We start from the raw sequence: 24,705 nt of genomic DNA, 5'->3' as shown, positions 1-24,705 counted from the left end.
CTTCAGACTGTCCCTATATAGTGCACTATATAGGGAGTAGGGAGTGATTTCGGACACAGCCAGCTTTATGCAATGACCTCTATTGCACTGGAGTGATAAAATGTCATGGCTTCTGTGCCTTTAATCCATCAAACAACCCTCCTTTAAAAAAAAAACATGACGTGACCACCATGTTTCATCATAATATTCCCTAAAATTAAGACATTAAACGTGATATTGCATAGTTAACTGCATACATGCATCAGAAAGAAGATGAAACTGTAGCTCTTTTTTTGGATTCAAACCATAATATAGCAAATGTATGTGAACAAGAAAATATGGGCAGCACTGTGAAGCTCTGTGAATACATTATGAGGTGATGACCAAATAAAATCATGCATTGCTCCTTGTCACTTTTTATGAGGTGACTATATGTGCAGTCATCCAGCAGATGAAAGACATTTGATGTATTCATGTCCAGGTTTGACGCTGCCTGTAGGATTCTACTCGGGGCTAAAAATAGATATACAACATCTTGAGAGACGTAGGTGCTGTTATGGGCGAAGCACAGGGAGCATGGGAAGCAAATAAAACCATAAATTTCAGTGCACCGTGGTGTCGTTCCTGAATTACATTTGTCAATTCACATTTTACAATCACTTAGTCAGAAAAAGCTGGAGGAGAATTTAGAAATCAAAAAAGATTCTGGTTCTAAAATATTTAAATATAAATATAAATAATATGACAGGCATAATGTTATTCATTGTATTCTTTCACATTGACAAATGCATTACAGACTCAAGTTTTTGCAATTTAAATGAAAAGAAAAAAATGTATTACAAGGGCTCAACTGTAACAGTTAGCAGGCTTACATTGGAACCCATTGTGAGAAATTGGCAACCAATTTGCTATCAGTGGCAAATACTTTTTAATAGAAAGACCATGATTGTACCAATCAGTTTCAGGTTTCAGACTTTTTTTTGCCGGTCACTTTTAAAAAGTCGTGTATATCTAGTTATTCCTGAAGTCACTGTGAGGTGAGAAATAATAAAAATAAAAAATAAAAATCTGTTTGCACAAGTTTAGCATGATTAAATGTTATCTTTTACCTTTGAATGTTTACATTATTGCAAACGGTTGTTTTTCAAACATAAAAACTCCATGAACTTCCACACTTCCACACATTTTCCTCTGCTTTCATGCCATAAGTTATTGTGCACAGCGGATGGAAGTAGATCCTGAAATTGGCACCCCTATGGACCGAATCAAGAATCGATTTGGATTCGTGACCCCAAGAATCAAAACTGAACCGAATCCTGCGATACTAATATATATTTTAGAGTCAATGGCAAAAGACAAAGAATTAGATGACCCTGAACAATAAACAAAAAGGAAAATTTGTGAAGCCTGGGGTGGCGAAGTATTCCAAAATCATGATATTTCTACACAAATATGTGTAGGTTGAATCTGGCTGAAAGCATGAGTTCATTTCAGAATCCGGGGGTGCAGATGGCACCTGGCCTCATCTACCGGAGTTGTCTATTAGACAGGTGACAGGGCGTCAGTAATCACCACCTCAGCAAAGTTCAGACAGACTATTACCTATCTACACACACACACACACACACACACACACACACACACACGCCCTTCTATAATCAGTGTGGCTGGCCAGACTTCCCTCATCATTACCCCTGGAGACAGGAGATAGAAAAACCCCACCAATACTCTATCTCCCTGCTCTGGCAAAATGGCCAATAGTGGAAGTTTGGTGACTTCTTTTTTTTTCCATTTTTGCACAAAGTTGAGAACCCCCATTACACTCCATCACTGTTATTTACCCTCACTGCCCCACACACCTGCCCTGAGGAAATCATTTTGCATATGAGGAAGTGGAATGAATCACTGTAAAGCAAATGTCATTCGTCACTGTACAGATACTAGACAACTCCATGTGATGGATGAAATGCCGGGTCAAATCTGTGACTAGAAAAAAAAAAGCCAGTACAAGACGGAAGGGCATGGAGGGGTAGAGGAGGGATGGAAGTCTGTGTTAATGATATGGTCATATGTACACAGCGCAGCTCAGATGTGATTAAGGCAATGATATGATGGGTGGTGTCAGTGCTGAGCTTAATGACTAATGCAATGAGATGGAATTGGAAGAGACACTGGTGTCAGGCTGAAGTGGAATAATGCCTGGAGCCTCTGCAGCAGCAGACACATGGAACTGCCACAATGAGCAGCCTCATAAGCACAAATCGTTCCGGTAGCTGGAGACTTAGACATGCATAATTAGCCTCGCTGCAGAACAATGCAAAATTGAAATTCAGTGCTTTTGACATTCTGTCAGGCAAATGATAAATAACCAGAAAAAAAATAATGATGATGACTATTTCACTTATTTGTCATGAATCAGTAGCCCCGGCTCTAAACTGATCCACAGTGGAAGAAAAAAAGGAAAAAAAGAAAAATGTTTGAACAATAGGACAATGACTCTGTGGAATAATGAGGAGCAACCATCACTTACAAAATCATTCTGAACACTGAGCTTGAGCATCCTGGTGGAGGAGAATGTGTAGCCTTAAAGTTGAGCAGAAACGGAGCATGCGTATACCTCCGTATGTCTCCTTCAGCCTGTCAAGTATAGGAAATGAACAAGATTCACATCGCAGTCAAAAGGGAGGATAGACCAAAGAAGAGGTAAAAGGGTGCTCCATCACGATGACCAGGGACATGGCCCCATTCCACTTTACTGCCATACGGCCTTTCCAGAAAGAGAACTGCTTCCAGTGCACATCTCCAATAATATCTCTCTGCATACATAAAAAGCAGGATGGGGAGGCTCAGGGGAAAGCCCCCATTGTTTATGGTTGCAATATAGATTTTATACAGCTCCCAGGAAAAGAGAATTACGTCTTAAATTACAAAGATGTCTCTGTGAATTGTCAGCATCGGGAGTTATGCGGGCCTGGCGGCTAGTGTGGCTGTTTGGCTGCGGGGGACACTGGGGAGCTGAAGGCTCCAGAATGGGGCTCAGCAGAGGCAGCCGACCTACAGTACACAGTCAGCTCAAAATAACAAAGTTACTCAAACCCCCTGATGAAACAATGGCCCAAATGAGGCCAACGTGTGAAGTACAACGAAGCAGAGCGGGATGGAAAAACAACAGACGCACACACACTGTGCCTCCTTCGAGTGTAGGATGCATACTAAGCAAAGCATGAATCCTGAAACTGTCTTTCCACAGCTCTGCTGCTTACATTTAAGCAACTGTGACAATTTAGACAAATATACTTAAGAAGGCAATCATAAATACTTTTACAAATAATCAATTTTGTTTATCAATAATAAAGGCAATAAAAGTAAAGAAACACTAGGAGGACTCTTTACAGAAATTGCATTAAGCACTATATTTTTCCAGGTAGATCGTGTGGGACAAAAACATGTTTCTTACAGGATAAGTGCTCTATTAGGAGTCTGGCAACAATGGGACAGACACGATGTACAATCAGAGAATATAGCTTAAAAGCAAGTTTAATAACACCATGATGTGTTATGATAGCACATGGAGATGTCGACCGGGGATAAATCATGAGCACTCTCGAAACAAAATATCTAAAACGCAGACCAGCATTGTGGACATTAATGAGTAGTTTGTTCCCATAAATAAATAATTCAAACCCTATAATTACATAACTCATTCTCTCCAATAAATAATTTGTGTTCGCAAAATACTGTATTGCGCCTCCCAATTATTAATTAATCCCATTTAAATTAGACTCATATTGTTCAGTTAATACAGCAGTAAGAACTGAAGTTACAGGTTGCGGTAGGTACCAGAGTTTCAGTGCGTTAGCAACAAGAAATGATTCATTCGACCTCCCCTGCCCTCAACTCTCACCGTTTTCTTCATCCAATACATCTTCATCCGACCTCTTAATTTCATCGGAGCCAGAGGTCTCATGAGTTTGAAAGCCTTCTTACTGACAAAAACATCACCCTATGGTCTGCTATACCACACCGAAGTAAGGTGGCTAAGCCTGAAATTGTGAAACCTGCAGAAATTGGACAATTTACAGAGGAAAAAGGGAAAACCAGCGGAGGAAACTTCAGACTAGCTGCAGGACCTTGAATTGGAGGATATTACAGACTAGTTGAATAATCTGATGCAAGGCAGAGAGAAAGTTGTCCCAAGTATGACAGCATAGTTTTGCCTTTCCTGTTGAGGCCGACTTCGTGGGCAGCTGTAAAATGGTAACGCTTCTCATTTTCCCCATCTAGGAAATGTGTGCAATTGGAATTGATGTCGACATGAATCTGTACAAATATGAGATTACAGGATTGCTAAGGGAGTTTCAGCCTGTGGCGATGTTCCGTGGATATTCGACTTGAGATAATTGACTTGCCATGTGATTCACGTCTAAAAAAGGACAAATTTGCCTCCATAGGCTTGGACACACAGAGTAGGTGAAACATCCTTCCACATCCTCCGAAGGTTACAAAGAAGAATGTACACAGACAGTGTTCCCTGGAACAAAAGGAAATGGTCAATAACAACACAATTACCTCCTCAGCACACACGCTGCCAAACTGTTTCTTTGCCGTCGTCTTTTTACACTGGATGCTGCATCAAATAAGTCACGCAAAGTGTGACTTTTACATTGTCATTTACTGAGAGTAGAATATTCATTTAAAGCATGTTGAATTATTAAATATAGAGAATGTTATCGTAGATCACTGTGTTGAAAAGTGTTGAGTCAACTAATAAAATCCTATTTTCCTTCCCCGCTGGAGGGCAGCGCTTAGAATGGCAAATTCTAGTGGAAAAGGGGAAATAATATATACATATTCCGTGGTATAATATATATTTAGATAAAATCGACTAGTGTTGCGTAAAAGAAGCGTATTTTATCTACCTACTTTATGTGCACTTGTTTTGTTTCAGCTCATTGTGAGGAGTTAGTTAGTTAGTTTCTCTCCTGTTTTTGGGCAGAGCTTCACACTAACCATGTTTGAGAGAGCAGTCGATGAGTAATCCTCCAATTTAGCCTGGAAAGATTTACAAGCAGGCAAAGAAAAGGCAAAAGTGGAAAAGCATAACAGGTCCTCTTTAAGTGCCATCCAAGAAACCGGAGTTTAATTTGTGTGCCCGAAAGACAAAAAGTCTCTCTGCAGATGATAAAATAAGTACACATCTGCTCATGGTGCTGAAGGACTTGCCTCAGACCTCCAGACTCATCAGACATCCTATCTCAGTGTCGTATTTCCATTAAGGTTAATAATTCACAGGGTAATTAGGGTGCATGTGAAATATGCTCATTTTGGGTGCAGGACCAATGAAATGATGAGAGATTCGACCCCCCACCTCCCCATCTTCCCTCTGTGCTCTACCCCTTCATGCCCTTGATCCAAGGCATGGAGATCAACAACGTGACAGTGACATTAACAAGCCTCCGCCAAGGGGGCCAACTTAGTGGCCCTTAACAGCCTCTCGTTAGCATTATGATAGGACATATGGTTTAAATTGCAGCTCACGGAGATGGATGCCTGCCTTCTTTTTTGCCAGCGGGTCTCTGGAGACCCGAAACAAACAAGGTTCAAATTAGAGTTGGACGATCAAACAGGTGAGCTCACAGACAGACTAGAACGCCCCAAGACTAAACCGTTTTTTTAAAGCAGTGAAAATGCTGTTTATTAAATTCTAAACTTCTACAAACATGGATTAAAAAAAGAATATTTCGTTACGATTAAATTGTGTGAATCTTTGTTAATGTTATTTCCTTTCTGATAAATTTGGACTTTTGGACTTGGGAGGTTTGAGAGTGACAGAGTAAGAGGAATAGAAGGTTGACTATTATATGCAAAGTTCCTGTAAGTTATTCGTGATAATATAATGAATGAAGATCTGAAATAAAAGTTAAATCCCTATTTATGAGTTAAAAGTTATATTTACAGTATATACATATTAACAACAATGTCTTCATATACATTGATGGGAATGACCTAAATGGGAAAATGAGCCAGATATCGTATATGTTTCACAAAATCATCCCTGTTCTTTCGTCTGCATCTAGAAGCTAAAACTGTCTACCTACTGGTAGCGCTAGAGGAAAAGTCAAGGGATAACCAAGGTCAAAAGGAAGTTCAGCAAAGTCATGGTCCACAGGCAAGTAAAAAGGTTATCTAGGCTGATACTTTATTTAGGTCCTGGTGAAATGGAAGTTAGGGCATCTTTAGCTTCTCTACTGTGAGAATCCCCCAGTGAATCCCAACTGTCAGTAAAAATTCTGTTGAAGCCTTAGGAAACCAGATAATTGCGCTCCTTTATGTTTGCAGTATAAATGCAGACAGTTTTTAAAAATATGCTATGGTACATAATAATAAAAGCATTAGCATGTTATTTGTTGCATGCTGCTTTGTTCCGACGGAAGATGTGAAACAGAGCGAAGACAGGTAGACGTACATTAATCTTAAAAGCACCATGCAAAACCTCTAACGGAACATAACAATATGAAGAAATAAGTGTTCAGTGTCAATATATTAAGGTTAATCACATCACCTACTAACATCATCACTTTTTCTTTAACTGTTCCGAGCAAAATTGCAGAGGTAACTAGATATCGATCCAAGTCTGAGGCTATGTTCAAAATTATATATACTTAATACTCACATACTAAGTATGATGGACAATTGAGAATGCACTGCATTCACTAGAGCTGGGGGTAAACGATTATTTTTAAAACAATTCATCGGGCAATTATTTTATCAATTAGTCGACTAATCTAACAACTAATTGGACGAATAGTCTAACAATTATTTTTCTGTTGTTCGATTAATAAAAACCATATTGTATCTCAAATAAATACCAACAAATTCTTAATAACATAGTTTATTAAACAACACTGTTTTGGACAGCAACAAAATTACAAAAGATTAAAAAAACACTGTGCCAACTCATATGAGCCCTATCACACTTGGATGTGGTGCTCATTTTAATGTTTTCAATGTTCATAAAAATTCATTCATGACCACTGCGCACCAGCTTCCGTGCAGCCCTGGCCTGGACATTGCTTGGCTCCGTTAGTTGACATTGGCAAACTAGCATAGTGAATCTGCATGATACATACTATAAGCTGGCTAACGTTAGTCTAATGTTATGTTTGACTCGTAAACGACCACAACATGAGTTAGCTCTCTGTGCAGTCTGTTCGTGCCGGGTTAGTAGCGGCTACATAGAGCTGTGTTCTGCAGCCGTAAGCTAGCTACAATTCCAGCCAACATTAAATGCTAACAAACATTAGCTAACTCACAGCTGTCTAGCCACTAGTAGCTAGCTAACATTAACTACTAACCAACCAAGCACGAACAGACTGCATGGAGAGCTAAGATAGTTAGCTAGCACTACCGAAGTGCACAGAACTCAACTCAACCCAACACACAAACGTGAAATTAATTTAGCCAAAGTTAGTACTTACTTATTATTGTCCCCTCCATGAGAGACAAGGGTTTAGATGTGCTTTAGATGCTCCAACATCGCTGTTGTGCTGGTGTGGTATGCCAACTCCAAGACTGCAAATAACGACGCCTTTGCGTTTGGGACAAAATTTTAAGTATTCCCATACTTTTGATGATCTAGGGCGAATTGTTTTTGGGCTTTTTGCAGGGCTTTGTTGGCAATCCTGTGAGGAGGTTGCAGTTTCAGTCTCCATTCTGCAAAGTGCGAATGCGAACTGTTGTTTTTGGTGACCCACGTGTGCGTTGCGATGCGATTGACGTCGATGACATCGACGCATTGCTACAGGCCTAGCATTCACACTGCAAAGTATTTGTGTCCATGATATATGCCTGAAAGTATACTATATGAGACATGAGCTTCCTGCACATACCAAACTGCCCCACAATGCATTGTGTTTGGGTGCCTTGAGAGCGGTCGTCAGTCTTCTGAGGCTTAAAGCTGTTGATGTATGTTACATTATTAAGTTTCAATGTGTTTTCAACTGGGAGTGTAACCATCTAGATTCCTAATATGTGGTCAGTTTATCCAAATAACAAATGTTTGGAAATTGGCTGCAACGTTTTCAGAGACCGGCCCAGCTGTATCATGCTTAATCATTCATTAAGTAGGCAGTCACATCCGAATTGAGTGTGGTTCCACACTTGGAAAACCCAAATCCCCACTTAACTCTTACAGGTTTTAATCTATTTTCACATTAACCCTTCGCTGTGATACTTGACCTGCAAGGTTTCCAACATAAAACCATGGTGTCAACAGACGGATTCGTGTGTCAGCTGGCATCGGTGAGGCGTAGCGGAGCAATATTGTGCTGTTTCTCCGTGTGATGTGACTCCTGTGGCCTGGGGGAGATGGGTCCAGCCAGGCCATAGGGCTCCTTGCTGGATCATAAATCACTGAGATGACAGGAATAGTGGCCTTTACATTATGGCACACTCACACAACACATGTAGACAACACATTACCGTCGTACACTACATTACCCAAACACACAGTTTCACCTTGCACTCGCTACTGCTGTAGCATTGGACAGGTAGAGGTTCCTTTATTGATATCATCTTAATGACTAGTGCCTTGCCATCATTCATCATCTTCATTCTGTATTGTATACGATGTGTTTTCAGCCATTATGTCAATTAAAAGAAAATAGCCTCGTAATTTGTTAGAATTTCATCAGCCTGACATTCCTAATGTTGCAATATGTGATTGGTGTCACGATTGATATAGCACACAAAACAAATCAATAAGCCTAAGCATCACATTCTCCTAAGATACCCAATCTAATCAAAACTATCAATCCTGCACGTCTAGCCTGGTCTGTAGTCATTACCTGCCTGCAGAGCCGGAGGCTATTAGCACTGGAGCTACCTAGTGAGCTGAGCAGAGTACCTTGAACATTAGTGTGGTCAAACACCCTCAGCCCAGCAGGATGAATGAATGGCAGGATTGTGGCGCCAGCAAAGCATGATCACACTAATGGGCCATGGTAAATGGACCAGCTATGGGTAGTATGGCCTGACTGGCCTTGCTCTGTGATCCAGAACCGTGCCCATTACACGGTGTCTGCCTAGGTACTGGCCACACTCAGTCACCGAGATGGAGAGCTTCATGCAGGAGCCAAAATTTGAAGAAAGGGTTTGTCTGAGGTGCCGGGACAATCGCTGGAGACAGAGAGGAAGCTGTCTGCACCTGTTAAGTTATGGGACCACTGACACAGCTTTGTGAGAGGAAATCTGTCTTCACTGACCCTTCCAACACTTTGCCCCTCTCACCATCTTTGGCTCACATGCATAGACAGCTAAGGCTATAGAAAGCTTGGGGGCCACCATCAATTTCACCAGTTATTCACCAAATTTGATTTACAACAAATGTACAAAAAATATATTTTGATGTGACATTGTGGATACTGTAATACAGCATTAGTGCTGTCTTTTCCAGGTTTTAAAGGGTGCATTAAAATAACGTGATGTTATTTTCTTTTCTTACCAGGCTGTTAGCTGATCTTTTATTTGCCTTTTTCCACATCGTCGCCATCATATTCACATTACTGATGATTATACGGTATATAAAACATCTCATTGTGTAAATTGTTTTTAAAAGCAAAAAATGTAGCCCTACATTATCTTCATATTGATTACAAGGTTTTTGGTCAAAACTATTGTGATATTTGATTTTATCCATATCACTCAGCCCTACTTGGAATGACATGAAAGACTAACGTTAGAATAAAAACAAAAGTGACATCATCGATATTTTTTTTTTTAAAAAGAGATGTTGCCAATTATTTTGATATTTGAAACTGCAATATCAGAAAGAAACAATTAATTAAATCCTACTCCCCATGTCTTAGCATTTTGATTGATTTAAGACATTGCCTTATTAAAGCCTACATTTATATATTATTTATATTTAGACTAATACATTCAAAGCCCTTTCTAACGATACACGGAAGCACTGTTTAATATACAGTATTCATATATTAATGTATTTCATGTGTTGTGGAAAATACCGAAGTTCTGTGGCTCATATTATGGCTATTCCTTATTAAAATGTGTTGATAATTATAAAAAAAATCTGTTTATAATTTTGTATTAGTAATGTAATCATTTAGCCTGTGATATGCCTAACTTAATTACCAAAAAAAAAAAAAAAAAAAGCAAGTATTATAGCTTATTGCCATTGATTAATTTTCTCTCAATTAATAATTCAATAAACGATTTATGTATTGCTATCAGCAAACATTTTCAATAAAATAGACTTAGCTTTTACAGTTTCTAGTGCCAAGCAACAAAATGTTCTGTAAACCGTGTGCCTCTTCCATCAGAGTGAGATATTCTGTGCAGCATGAGTTGTTGTTTTTTTCTTCCGTCATATCCAACCGGAAAATACAAGAAAATAATGGGTGTAAATCAAGTAATGTCTCACTGTCGCCTGAAGCTGTGCCTCCGATCCTAACAAACTCATGACATTAACCGGAGCTGACGAGCGCAGAAAGCTGAGCAAGCCTTCTTCTAGCGTTAATGGCCGATAGAAAGATTCGACTGAAGCAGGGAGCGGTCAGACGTCAGTGGCGGTCAAGTTGATTATGTTGTGGGGAATGCCTCACATTAGAACACAAGGTTGCGTGGAATTTTGTTTTCCTCCTTGGAAAAGTTTGTATTGTTTTTTCTTCTCCAAACAATATGGAGTCAAGAAAGGATAGACTAGTAGAGCCCTGTGGCATCCTGAGAAACAAAAAAAAGCTTTATCATCAGTGAGGTAATGATGAAAAGCAAGACAGAATTCCTCGACGATGACTTCTTGTGTTAACGTTACAACAAGATAAGTTTATAACTTTAACAGAAACGTCTGTTCCATAGAGGAAAAATATGATAGAACACTTTATTATCAAGTAAAGGACTCGTGGTGCATCTTCTAAAAAGTATTTTTGAATAGAAAAAACGCATATTGTGTGATCACTCTTCTTAATGCGTTCATACGCATTACACCCCCCCCCCCCTAATGATGAGAACAGCTTTCTGCCAGTATGGCATGTCGGCCAGACAATTACTCTTAACTACTGTCATAGGGGAAAGTTTGAAGTCTTGCCATCTGATCTTACCTCATGCTTCAGTAAAACGCTTCATCCAGTAATTAAAATCACAGCACAGATGAACTAATACAGTACAGAGTTAAGTCATTCTCTTTAACTGCCTGTGTGGCCGTTAGAAACAAAGTGATATCACCAACTATTTTTACTGCCCTACAGCAAAGATGATGCATATTACCAGCACCGATACAGACAGCTGCTACCAAGTAGGGGGCGCTGTCACTGCAGACTGTTCTGAAATTGACTTTGTTTGGTGTAGCGCCCTTCTTACTGGCTTATGGGTGTTTTCATACATTAGGATTAAATTAAATGAAAAAGTGAACTTTCAACACCTTATTTACACCCACTCTCACATTCATACGCTGACTCTAGGATTAAATAGCAGTCCATCCTTCCATCCATTCATCAGCTATACCCGCTTATTCTTTGGAGGGTCTCAGGGGTGCTGGAGCCGATCCCAGCTACAGGTACCACAGGTCGCTGGGTTAATCATAGGGCTGACGTAAACTAGCCAACTTGCAATTTGGAGTCACAAATTAACCTAACCTGCATGTCTTTTTTTGGACTGTGGGAGGAAGCCAGTGCATCTAGAGAAAAGCCATGCAGGTAGGGGGAGGAGACCCCACATAGAAAAAAAAAGCCCCTGCTAGCCAGCAGGTATCAAATGTCCTTTGAAGTTAAAATTAAAATAAACAGGGCCCGAGTTGTGGATTGGGAGCGTTGTGAATGAGCTATTTGCTTGATAGCGTATGGCAAAAATCAAACATAGGTGTAATATTGCCTACTCACAAATCCCGAAGCATCGTCAAGGGAAGACGGGAGGAATCCAGGCCAAAGCTCCAGCAGGCGGGAGGCTGCTCCTCCTCACCGGATCCACGAAGGGGCGTCCAGGTCCTCTCTGTCCCATGACTACAAATGTCCATCTCCTTAATTATCTTTCTCCTACAATTCATGGCGAGCCAGCTATGGCTCACACTTGTAATGCAAAGTAACAAGTTACTTTGAACGCTACGTTACGTTAACGCATCGAGAACGTCGCTAGCATAACACGCTAACCGCGGTTAGCATTTCTTTTTCGCAAACCGGGTTAATTAGCGGAGAAGAGCGAGTTTACCTCCTGCGGAGTGAGATACATTCTCAATATCACTGTGTGTCAGCCGAAGTTCGGGATAATACCACTCGTTGTCAACAACGCGTCTAACGGACCTGCAGCTTCCGGTGGTTTCACCCTGCGGCGTGACCTCTACAGCCCGCCCCTCCCCCCTTCACAACGACAGGTGATTGGTCAATACAACGCCAATCCAATTTAAGGAAACGTCAAGACAGATAACGTATAATTATCACGTTGCTTATTATATTTTCACACCACTTCATTAAAAAATATTAATTATTATATAATAATAATAATTATCTACTTCAGATACTACTTCTAGATGAGAACTAACAATACAGTTAAGAGGGAAAATATTTATTTTTAATTTTGTAGTTGTCTGCAAAAAAGATACACATATGTGTTATGAATGGCAAATTCTCATCAAGTCACTGATTAGTTAAAAATCGGACAAATAAACTGTTTGTTAAGAAAAAATCATTTGTTCAGTTTCAGAATATGTATGTATAAACTGAGCTGCGATGAAGTGTTTCCCGTCATCTCATTAACAACCTTTCCAGTGGAATGTGCCGTATACCAGTGAAGATGACACCAGACCACTTATAGGACATACGTCCCAGTGACAATCTGGAGAGACTGTGAGCCAATCAACTTAGGAAGTAAACGATTCATGTAGGAGGGAAAAGGCCAAACTCTGAACCCTGTAAATGACAAAATACCAACGTAGGGGAAATGAATGCACAAGAAACACTAAGTTATTGTATTGTGAAGTCCATAAATCTATCAGAAAGGTCAGAGGGGCTTTTAGCTGGCATTAATCACAATGAGAGGCAGATCTAAAAAAAAATACAAGGAGCGGGGTGACAGTGAAAAAAAGCTTCCTATTCTCCCACTGTAAGTCTTCCGAGTGTCTGAAATTGCACACATTTATCCCTGTTACGCCCAAAAATATTTTTTTCAGAAGGATGTCTTTCACAGGGTTGTATCTCTTGCTCACTCTGTAAATCAAGGTGTTGTTTCTTCCATTTTTCAGCGTCGGAGCTTTGATTACCTTTTCCCAGGGGCTGTGCCTCTCATGTTGTTGTTCGTTTGACATATGGGCCATTATATTGAAATTTAACTTCATTTTGTTTTTCCTCCCTCACACAAACTTATCATCTTTTTCTCCAATAAATCTATTTCAAACAGGGTTTTGGTGATGCGCTTCTTGCGTGTAAAAATTTTGAAAATATAGATTTCCCCCAAATTGTAAGCGCACACAGACACAAGATAATATTGAACCAAATGCTTCGGTGTGTGTGATTTAACTTAACAATTATGGCAGCAAGGTTCTGGTTTCAGCACCATTCTCAACAAGCAATATTTTAATGGCATATGATTAATAACTCTCACAGAAAGGCCACTCATAAACCCCCTTTCCCACATTATTACTATTATTATCATCATAACTAAGCTTTTTTTTGTACAAAACTCCACTACCTGGAGGATTGAGTTTGTGCATTTATCTCATTGAAGCCTTGTGCGTGGCTACAAGTGCTCAGATTGGCTCTTAAGGAGGTGTAAGAAACCAAGCCAATTACAGCAGCACAAGTGTTGAGCAAGAGGAGAATGGAGGGGGTGACTGGTTGTAGAAGCCAAGATTGAACTGTGGATTGGGAGGGACAAAAAACCATAACAAAATTGAAAATCTGGCTGCACTCAAACAACACAGACACTGAATAATACAAAAATAAAATAAAAAGAGCTGAATTGTCCTTCTGTGCATTTCGGCGTGCTTAAAGCACACCAGTAGTCAGGCACATCCTGTCTCAAATTGATGCATGCATTTGTTACTTGCAACTCCTTGTTAACAGGCTGCTCCAATAAATCTGTTAAAACTCCCCAGTTGATCCAGAATGCTGCAGCATGCGTGGTGACGAGAAGCACTGTAAAATCCAGAGTATATTTTAAGATCCTCCTCCTCAGCTACAAAGCCCTAAATGGTCAGACATTATCATATGCTAAACCTCTCATAATGCCCCGTTTTGTGAGGTCTAGACCTGCTCCATCAGGGGCTCAAGATAACTTCTGTTATGACTTGACAGTATAAATAAATTGAGTTGAAATCATCATTATGTATTAGTATGGTTATGTTGTAGGAAGGAATATGGCAGTAAAAGGTCATCACACTCAGGTAAAGGTCATGGTCTCCTATCAGAAATATAATTTATCAACTAAACAAATGATGCACCTGGGCTCTCCCATTGTTCTTGTGCCCTTATCTTCCTCTGGCTGCAAGGAGGAGGAACAAGAGAGTTGGAAGACAAAGGCAGCGGAGACGGAGTCCAAAAACAGACAAGCGAATGTGGGTTCCTGCATACCCAGCCACGCACTTATCTCCTAATTACAATTAGTTTATCCTGTCAGGAGAAGAAAAAAGATTGTCAAAAGGGGTTCACAATAATAATCAGAATAATTAAAATATTTTCGTGAATCCACAAAAAGGTTAACTAATAAGTGGCAACCTGTGATGAATGAGTATTGCATGTTAAACTGCGACCACAAGCTGTAGCTACGGGCTTCTGCCATGGAACGCACCTAGAAAATGTATTCATCAAAAGGCCATCATCCATCTCATGTTCCATTTAGCTTGGAGCAAATCTATATCCCAGCATGCATTTCATATAATTATATATGAGGCTATATTCATCTTTTCTTGCTGCAGAGATTGGCCCTTCTCATTTATAAGCCTACACTATGTTATGCATGCTTATGGTTTTAATATCCCTATCAAGTTGCTGATGTGAACAGAACACCTGTTTTTATGTCACATTTTTTAAATACATGAATGCACTCCTGAATTATTTCATTTAAAACGAAATAACAGGTTTCCAAAGCATGATAAATTACAGTTCATCATGTTTATAGACATCAGCAGAGCTTCTACTAAATCTGATATATACAGATGTGACCTTTGAAAAAAAATGTTTCTCTTTCTCTCTATTATTTATGCACCTTCCTCACAGTCCGGTGCAGAAGAATAGTGGAAAGGACAGACTATAACCAGAATCCTACTTCTCTGCGGCTTACAGTTATTTGCAATACCGTGGCTAAATAAGATAAATAATTTAGCATCCTTGTGTTAGGCAGTGTAATAAAGCTGATGTCTTTATACAGCGGGGATCTGGCTGGCTGTGCAGTTTCTAAGTGAGATGGATGAGGCCTAAAGTCTAAACTGCTGAGGGATGAAGTGAATTAGGCTCACATTAGGGCTCACACTTTACCATCACAATCAAAATGGAGAGTGGGCAAACCTTCTCTCTCTGCTGAATGAGCTCACACTGCAGACTGAACAAGATTAAACACTGTGAATGAAACTAAGAGCAATTAAAAACTTAGATAAGAATGTGAGGGCTAATCTTAAATATATATCTTATATTCTGTGTACGCTATGAGGTTGGAGTCATACGAGTTATTATGATATGCAGTTTGCTTACTGCACATATTTGACAGTTACGTTATCAATCTTAATGTAAATTAAACACCCTGTGAACGTGGGAATTCATTTTCTACCTTGCTGAAAACAGTATTGTCTCCCCAGGTCTGGGTGATTATAGTAATAATTATAATTATCTCTAGAATAGAGCAAAGTCAATTAGACCCATAACTATTAAATCTGTCGCCGATTATGTAAGTTTAAAGAAATGCAATTAAAATGTCTTGCTGTGTGTGTTAGTCATCATATTGATATACTTTAAAATGCACACAGTTCACTTGCAAATTAATTTTGAATGATCAAACACACAGGATTACACCTTAAGATACAAAAGGGAGTTTTATGACAGGCTTTTACCTTAGTTATAAAATGTCTGTGTCAAGGCTACGTGGCACAATGAGCGGAAGCCTCATTTGATAACCAATAAATGTACGACAACATTCCGGCAGAGCAGTCAGGCGTATTTTAAAAAACATCTCCTGACCTTTCCACAGTGGCGGTAATTGCTAATGCCAGCATGTAAGTCTCTTATGGCATTGAGAATGGAGCCCAGCGACGTCGGCAAGGACGGGGAGCTTAGGGAAGCAATAGACAGCAAGTCACAATTTCAAGGAACTAAAAAAAAATAAAATCATCTACCGCCACACTCCACAGACACCGCAGCAGATAATGACACTAAAATCTGCATCATCTCCTTTTGGAAAGACGTTACGCTTTCGGTCTCGGAGGGGATTCGGGTCTCATTTTCTTTACCTTAGCCGTCAGTGTCGAGGGCCGGGAGTTGATAGCGGTGTGACAACAAATCCATTCCTTCCATTTCATTCCTCCATTGCTTCTGCCCAATTGCTGTGGCAAGAGACGGATCAGAGATGAAATTAGAGAGACATAAAGATGACTGGAGGAGAAGGGAAAAAATCCACTTGAACAGAAGAAACGGCTTCACTCCAGAGCGCAGTCAGGAAAGTTCCCCTGCCAGTGAGCGTGTCAAGAGGAATTCATCACTGCAAGTAAAAAAATAAAGCTCCCTTCATATTGAGTTATTAAGTCTCAGTCTTCCCACAGCAGTTATTCTTGCTGAAAAATACAGCATCAAGTTCATATTATATCTAAATAAGTAAAAGTCTTGAGCTCTTTTTCTTTTGAGATAAAGCTGTTTTTGATGTGAGGGGAAATTTCAGATTACGTGGAGAATCTCTCATATTCATAAGTAGCATGTTAATGATTTGTAACAAAGGACGATGGCTTAGTTGTAGAACATCTCAGTGCACACATTTCAGCAGCTGTGGTCAGTAGGGCTGTGTCTTTGAGTACCAAGTATCAAAACATTTTAAATCAAAGTATACCTGCAATCGATCCTTTTTGTGGCCAGATCAACAGAAAACACGCATGTGCATGTTTTTCTTGCAGCCATGTTTGCAAGCCGGCTATCACAGCAGCTACAACCCATACAGCCGGCTCTGAACGCAGAGATGTTTGAGCCCACCGTTAGCAGCTAACAGTGCTAAAAACGGCAACAGTGCTGACAAGGCAGTTTAAATGCGTGGTGTTATGTTGCGCTACGATGCAGTCTCGACATCATGGGTCGGGATGGCGTATGGAATGACTGATATCGGCACTACTAAGGCTACTGGTATCAGCACTGGCATCTTCATTTGTTATTGGCGTCGTCATTTTTTAAACAATACACAGCCCTAGTGGTCAATGAGAGCTAAATCACATTTTACAAGCAGCTCCTCGCGCTTGCTAACAGTACAGTGGCATTCTTCCCATTGCGCTGTGTAATTCAACCCTATTTGCTGTCACCAGTCAGGGGTTGTCGACAGCCCCTCTGGAGAGAAACTGGGGATATTAATCTCGTCACCTGGGTCCGTTGCTGATCACACTAATCACAACCGGAGGATGGATGGAAATATATGTGTTTATGGGGCCTGGAACAGGACTTAGGCAGGTGTTTGGTTTCTGTGCCATCGCCTGCGCCAGTGCTCACACACGCCCATTCCTATTATAGCCCTCAGCCAACTAGACAGCTTGCAAGGCGCTGGCCCCTGATCCCAGCACATTAGTTTAATGCCTAGATCTGTGGAACTGTTCCTGACTCCCTCTCCAGTCTGGCACAGCAGCCAGACAGACAGACATGAACGCACACACACACACACACACACACACACACACACACACACACACACACACACACACACACACACACACACACACACACACACACACACACACACACACACACACACCCTGGCCTCATCACACTGCAGCTCAGAAATGCAAAGTAGCATCTTTAGAAAGCTTGCTTCTACTTTCTGTAACTTCTAACTGGCATCAATGAACAGCTGTGTCATGTGGCAAAGACAGAAGCGTTCCGGCATGTTGCAGAAATACGGCGCTAAAACGGCCCAAGAATGTCTTTGTGTGCATCCATCTTTTTCTTTTTAGCAGCTATGCACAAACAGGAGTTATGTATTTGGCTCTTATCGTAAGCACAGCATGTGCTCGTGATTAGAAGTTATTTAACCAAGAGTAAACAAGACCTGTGCAAATCGATCACTGAGTAAATACACAGCCGGTTGTCAGATGACCAATTGTACCTTAAAAATAAGCCCATCCATCCTCGTAGACGGCATCAGAAGGAGACCAGGGGCCAACTAGCAACCCATCTGTCTATGTGTCAGCACCTATATGTGTCAGGGCTGAGGAGACACAATCTGTTCACGATAACCTGCCAGAGGAAGGAGAGGAAATACACATCTGCATGTATATTTATACAGTATAACTAAGCCTCCGCTCTAATGAGTGTTAGACTCGCTGGTTGAGGATCTGGATTTGATTCTGAGCCAGCATTAAAGCACATCATCTGCTGAGACGCTCTCGTCTGTCTTTTCCTCGGCTTCACCTGGACTCAGAGACGCGTTGACAGCGCCAGAAGCCCCTGGAGTGGAGATCTAGCAGCCAACATATGGGCTGTCAGTAGAATGGAAGAGACAAACTCCTGTCAGAGATTTTTCATTTTGCCCAACAGTTGGTGGGGTTGGATTTTTTTTTTTCCATCCGAAGGTTGACTGCAGGGGCTGTCTTTGACAAAAGGATTCATGTGTTGAAAAAAATGCAAAATCATCATGATATGAGGGGGATGCAAATTACAATTAGCACTTTCACTACAAATTAAAATGCACATTTGATAGTTGGATATTAAGACATGAATGTCAGACTAAAGGTCTGAACCCAGTGGGGGTGATTTTTTCGTGCAATTATTTTTTTACATCATTTTGTGTCAGTTTGTGTCATTAATAGGCTACTTTCACACAGACATGGATATGAAAAGCATGATAAACCACTTTATGTTGTACTTTAACTTGGACCATATATATGTATATATGGACTTCCATATACGTTTCACAGTAAAAAAATATAGGTGTTCTTTGTGAGAGTACACGTGACAAAACATTTCCAAAAATTATATTGATGTGCGATTTAATGACTTGAGGTAGGAAAAAATAATCCCCTGGTGTGTAACTATTAAGAAAAAACTGAATCTGAATAATTCCCAATACTTTGTCAGCCATCTCAGAAAGACAACAAGGATCCCTATATTGAACCAATCAATTCTAATCTTTTGATTATTTGAAAAAAATAAGCACTAAGGACTCTGGGTCGAATAAGATGGATTTTTGCAGTGCACACACGCATGCGCACACACACACACACACACACACACACACACACACACACACACACACACACACACACACACACACACACACACACACACACACACACACCTGTCGTCAAAGCTTTGTCAACACTGACCTCCATTAAAGCGCTTTCCTGTGATTCGTCTGTGGCAGGAACGTCGGCATGTGTTTGAACTGCCCATAAATTAGAAGCTGCAAATGTTTGCACAGTTTAACCTTGTGCAGGTGAGAGCTGATTGAGGAATACAGAAAAAAAAGCCATGTGTGTGTGTGTGTGTGTGTGTGTGTGTGTGTGTGTGTGTGTGTGCAAGAAGGAGAAACAGACACATGGAACTATATGTCGCTTTTTAAAAAAAAAATCATTCTAAGCTCTTAATTTTGATATTGTATTACAATGTATTTTGAACACACACACACACACACACACACACACACACACACACACACACACACACACACACACAATGCACTGTTGTGTCCGTTGAGTGATGTTCACATTGTGCTCAGAAACATCCAAACATGAAATGCGGTCAAATCAATTTCATAGAAACTTTTTATGGCCTGCTCACGCTCCCCTTTTCTACATTTTATATTTCTAAGCATCAATAATGAAGCAAACAAATATTTGTAATGGAAAGATACAGTGAAGTAAATTCTACCTGAGAAGAGAATGAGCTCACCCTCCCTCCGTGTGTGTTGCAATCCGATCGGAGCTGCATGTGCATGTTGGTGTTATGTTGTGCTTCTGGACACCTCTGGGGTTTATTCCACAACGCGGGTTTTGGTTCAAACTCTTGAGTTCGTTAACCCTGAGAAGAGGGATGCTCTGGGTTTTCCGTTCCAGAAAGAGTGTGAACTTTGGGTCAGTTACCATGGTAACTGACTGTGAACCTAACCTGCTTGCTGGCAGATTTTCTTTAACAAACCTTGAGTTCCTTCCCTATCTGTCTCCTCCCTTGTGCTGAGCCTGAATAAACTGTGGGAAAAATGGAGTGTCCTTTCCATGTCAACCTGATCGATATGAAAGCACAATTGATTGGAGTAGCCTCATGTCGGGAGAGGATGTTCAGACCCGGTATAGATGTGCTTTCATTCCCAGACCATTACTTAGAATATTACTGTTTTTCCTCACAATCTATTTGAGCAATATTCTCAGACCAGAACAGATTATTTGTATAGCTCTTAACAGGAGTTTTCTGGATTTGTTTAAGGACATTTCTATGTGTTGAAGCATCATTCTGCTGGGGGTTAAAGCTGCTCCAACTGATATTTGTTTAACATGTGAAATATGATTAAAACGCTATGCCTGAGACTACCTGTTTGCACAATATTCTTACGCTTCATTTTCAGTTGCAGCCTCATTCTTTTTGTGCCTGTGGGATTGCACCTACATCAAAAATAATATTATGACATTTCTCTGCTTTCAGTCGTGCACAACAGGAACTGAACCCTGGTCGCCTACTCATTAGACAGCTTTTCTAACCATTACACCACTGTGCCACAATTTAGAAATGATAATGTTACCATCAATATTATATTCAGTCATATTTATTCAGGCAGCGGTTGCTTTGAATGCCAACCGTCTCTCCTTTTGCTGCAGCAGGTTTCAGTCTTTGCCCTCATCAGCACCAGAGGTGGACCAGAGGTTAAGGACTGGCCAAAAATGTTAAACTGTGCGTTCACAAGCGTCGTTCATTGTTTCCTGTCAATTTCAACTTTGAATTTCCGAATATCAACCAACAAGGAAGTAACGGAGAACATGAAAGTCCATGTAAGCCTAAGGGGTTGAGCTAGTTAGCTTGGTAAGCTAGCTAGCTTGACAGGCAACTCTTTTTGAACAAAATAATAATAAATAACTATACATTATTTTGTATGTGAAATTATCTGAAGTTTTAAATTCACCCAACGCCATATAAGCTAGAACCACCACTGATTGTGAAAGTGCAGCACCACCTTCAGGTTCCCCCCAAGTAAACACTGTTAGCTTAGCTCCCACTTCCTGGTTCTTCCCCTACAGACCTTCTCTTCAGAACACGGTACATTCTGACAAGATACAACACCATATTAATTATATTTCAATACCATTTCAGCTTTTGACAAGATTCAGATCATAGTTGCGTCTCAAAAGTATTTTCTACGTTTTTGTTCTCTGTATCAGCTAAGTCGGAAATATCTCTTTCCCTGGTCCATAGTAGCATTACTCTTTATGGCTGAAAAGAAGTTGACAGGGCTTTCAGTTTAGTTTGAGAAGTTGCCTTCAGGGTCCCGACAAGGACAGCCGGCTTCACGCACCACCTGCCAATAATGTTAACAAGGACCCGCTGCCCACACGCTGATGTGGCCTGTTCCAGCACTGGAGGGATTGCTGCCAGTAATGGCCATATCTTTCCCACATGGTGCCCAGCTCTCAGGAATCCTCCCTGCAGCTTGCAGTGCAGCGCGGCCTCCATGCAGCCGCAGGAAACCACACACATGTCTTGCGTGGCACGGCAGCTCACCACAAACACCAAAGCACCTTGCACATACTCTTGAATCACTTGTGCATGTGAACTGCCTTTACATTATGCTTTTATATGCTTGCATTCAGATCATTGAAATCATCTTTTGAACAAAATGCACACCTTAAAGGAAATCTCAGATTGGCCAAAATATACCAAGATACTAAGATTAAACTGTTTTCCTCAGAACTGCCTTTACATTTACTAGCGAAAATTATTAACTAGAGTAAAAAATCAGTATAATCAACGTAAAAGCATGAGTCATCGGTATTCTGGCATTTAGAGAGTGATGGGAAGAAACAAAGCATACAGCATGCTTGAACACAACATTTGTGAAGCAGAACAACCGGCTTGTTGTGTATCAGTGGTATCATTTCACGGTGCTCAGGCCAGTTAAAACGCAGCCACTTCTCTTTCCCAACTGTTATGGCATGCATAATAAAGAGGTGGTGAAATCATTTTTTCAAGCTTCAATGGAAGTTATTTAGTCCCCCGGAGATGGGCTTTTCTCTCTCACAGATGAGGCGGAAGCTGTGTTTTCACTTGACTCAAAAGTCCCCAACATTTAATTCTTAGAACAAAATGGCTATCAAAGCATTTTGTGGACACGGGCGTCCCCCTCACATGAGAGCTAATCAGTTTTAATGGGTGTGTGTGCTGTTGTGGTGGCGCCAACACAGTCTCAAGGCTCAGGGCCTATTACACTCTGTAAAATATTAATGATTCCCCAGTAAAAAAAAAAATGTTTTAAAGCAAGTCCCAGAAGACATGGGGGCACAATCATCTCCCCCATTTACTGAGCAGACTTGAAGACAGCTGAGCTGTTTAAATGCACCTAAACACCGACCTCGGTAAGAGCATGTTATTACTGTTCTTAAAATACTACTTTAAGGTGTCTTGATGCCAAACTGCTGAATGGAAGTGTGCTTTGAATTGTAACAACACGGAGAACTAAATTGCATCGTTTGGGGATGAATGGGCTTCGATATTGTTCCATTCAATCTGCGTGTCTTCAGCCAGCTGTGACGGGCCCTCGGTGTGGGCAGCTGAGAGAGGACGGCGACTCTGGAGCTTGTGTTGGACCACAGCTTCAAATCCTCCTTCCAATTAAACACACAAAACTAAATGAGATGGATCAAAGTGTCTTCTAGCTTTTTGGGGGCCTTGTGCAAAATGTTGTATTTGGGTTCCGCTATTTTGTGAAACTGAAATACCCTCCGAGGGCATGTATTTAACATTTGAACCATCAATCTGGACTTCAAGATGAAAAGAGGCGAGATCTGTGAAGGACATTTAAAGGGTAACAACAGAATTTTTCATCCTACCCTATTTTCACGTTTTTCGGTCATTTGGAATGACAGGCCTAACATGGCAGGTCGGGGGCCCCCTGGTGGTTATACAACATTCACTGTGCAGTTTCGTTGTGTGGCAACATCATTTTTAGGAGACCAGGCTGTTCGTAACAGAAATAAATAATCAGGAATAATCATGAAACATCTTGTCTCAATATCAAAATGATTATTTTTCTTACATTAAAATGAGTTGAAAATGTTAATCCTTATCATCATCCAAGCATTAATTGAACTGAACAGGATATAAAAAAAAAAGCCCCAAACAAACAAGCAGATGATGCTATGGGAAGCAGATGGTAAGTGACGCCTCAGATACAGCACCTGGACTCCACTTAGCTCATAAAACAGTTTCAATCTCCTTTTATCATTTAGAACACTAGAGGGTAGACAGTTATTGTGCCGACAAGTGTATCTGCACTGTAATGTGCCGTGAACTTATCACAGGGGCACAATCTTCAATATGGCGCCGGTAATAGCCCATAACATATTGGTAGAAGTAAAGAAAAACCCGTAATGGGACTATTATCTCAGGAAGAGCCGGCTCTCTCAATGTCCTGCGTGGCACAAGAATAGTCAGAGGAATGTCTTCATGCATGGACGACCACAGAGAATCGGGCCAAATTCTCTGCACCGCTATTCAAGTTGGGACCTGCGAGTGCCTTTAACCATGTTGTAATTACAAATTATTTTTTTTCTAATTAATTTTGGGCTTCGTGTTCCATTAGCTTGCGGTTGTGCAGGTTACAGCTAATTGAAAATGTTATTAAGCTAATAATGTTTACTTTGTCTTGTGTGGGTTGGGCCCCGGTGCTGCTAAAGTTCATCTCCTCCCTCTCTCCCTTTCATTTCCATGAGTTGTTTGCTTATTGTAATTGAAGATGGGAGCGGGTTTTTTTTCTCCTCCAGGGCTCCTTCAGTCCCCTAATCCATATTGACACGGCGTCTCCAGGAGACGGGCAGAATGTTAACCTGCAGCGCTGCTGTGTCCCCTCATTACAGAGCGGCAGGGGCCGACGGACGCGGGGCATGGCCGAGCGGCTCGCCGAGCGGCTCGCCGAGCGCTCGTGTGACCGCTCCTCTTTAATTCCTATCACAGTCCGAGCACGCCAAAGGAACTGCTTTATCCATGTGTTGGAAGCACAATGCGTGCACACATGCATGCAGTTCACTGCAGTGCCCGAGGTCACAGTGTGACACATTGGAGTGGGTGAGGTCAGATTATGGCTATTATCTGATTGCATGATTATAGTTACCTATTTTTTTTGTAATCTGATTATATTATCCTGATTTGGCTTCACTTTCTTGGACATAATGCAGTTGTGTGATTTGCTTCAGTGTTATTATATTAGTTTGACAAACAAAAGACCTTTTCTGTATTCGGTTCTGCACGGTTCCTCGATAATATAACGTATGCAAAGTGTGAGCTCATGAGGTCAATTTCTGCTCCAGTGTAATATGTGAGCGTGAACAACATGTCCTCAATC

Source organism: Eutrigla gurnardus, assembly GCF_963514095.1.
Source record: "Eutrigla gurnardus genome assembly, chromosome: 8".
NCBI lineage: Eukaryota > Metazoa > Chordata > Actinopteri > Perciformes > Triglidae > Eutrigla > Eutrigla gurnardus.
This window is presented reverse-complemented; position numbering follows the sequence as displayed.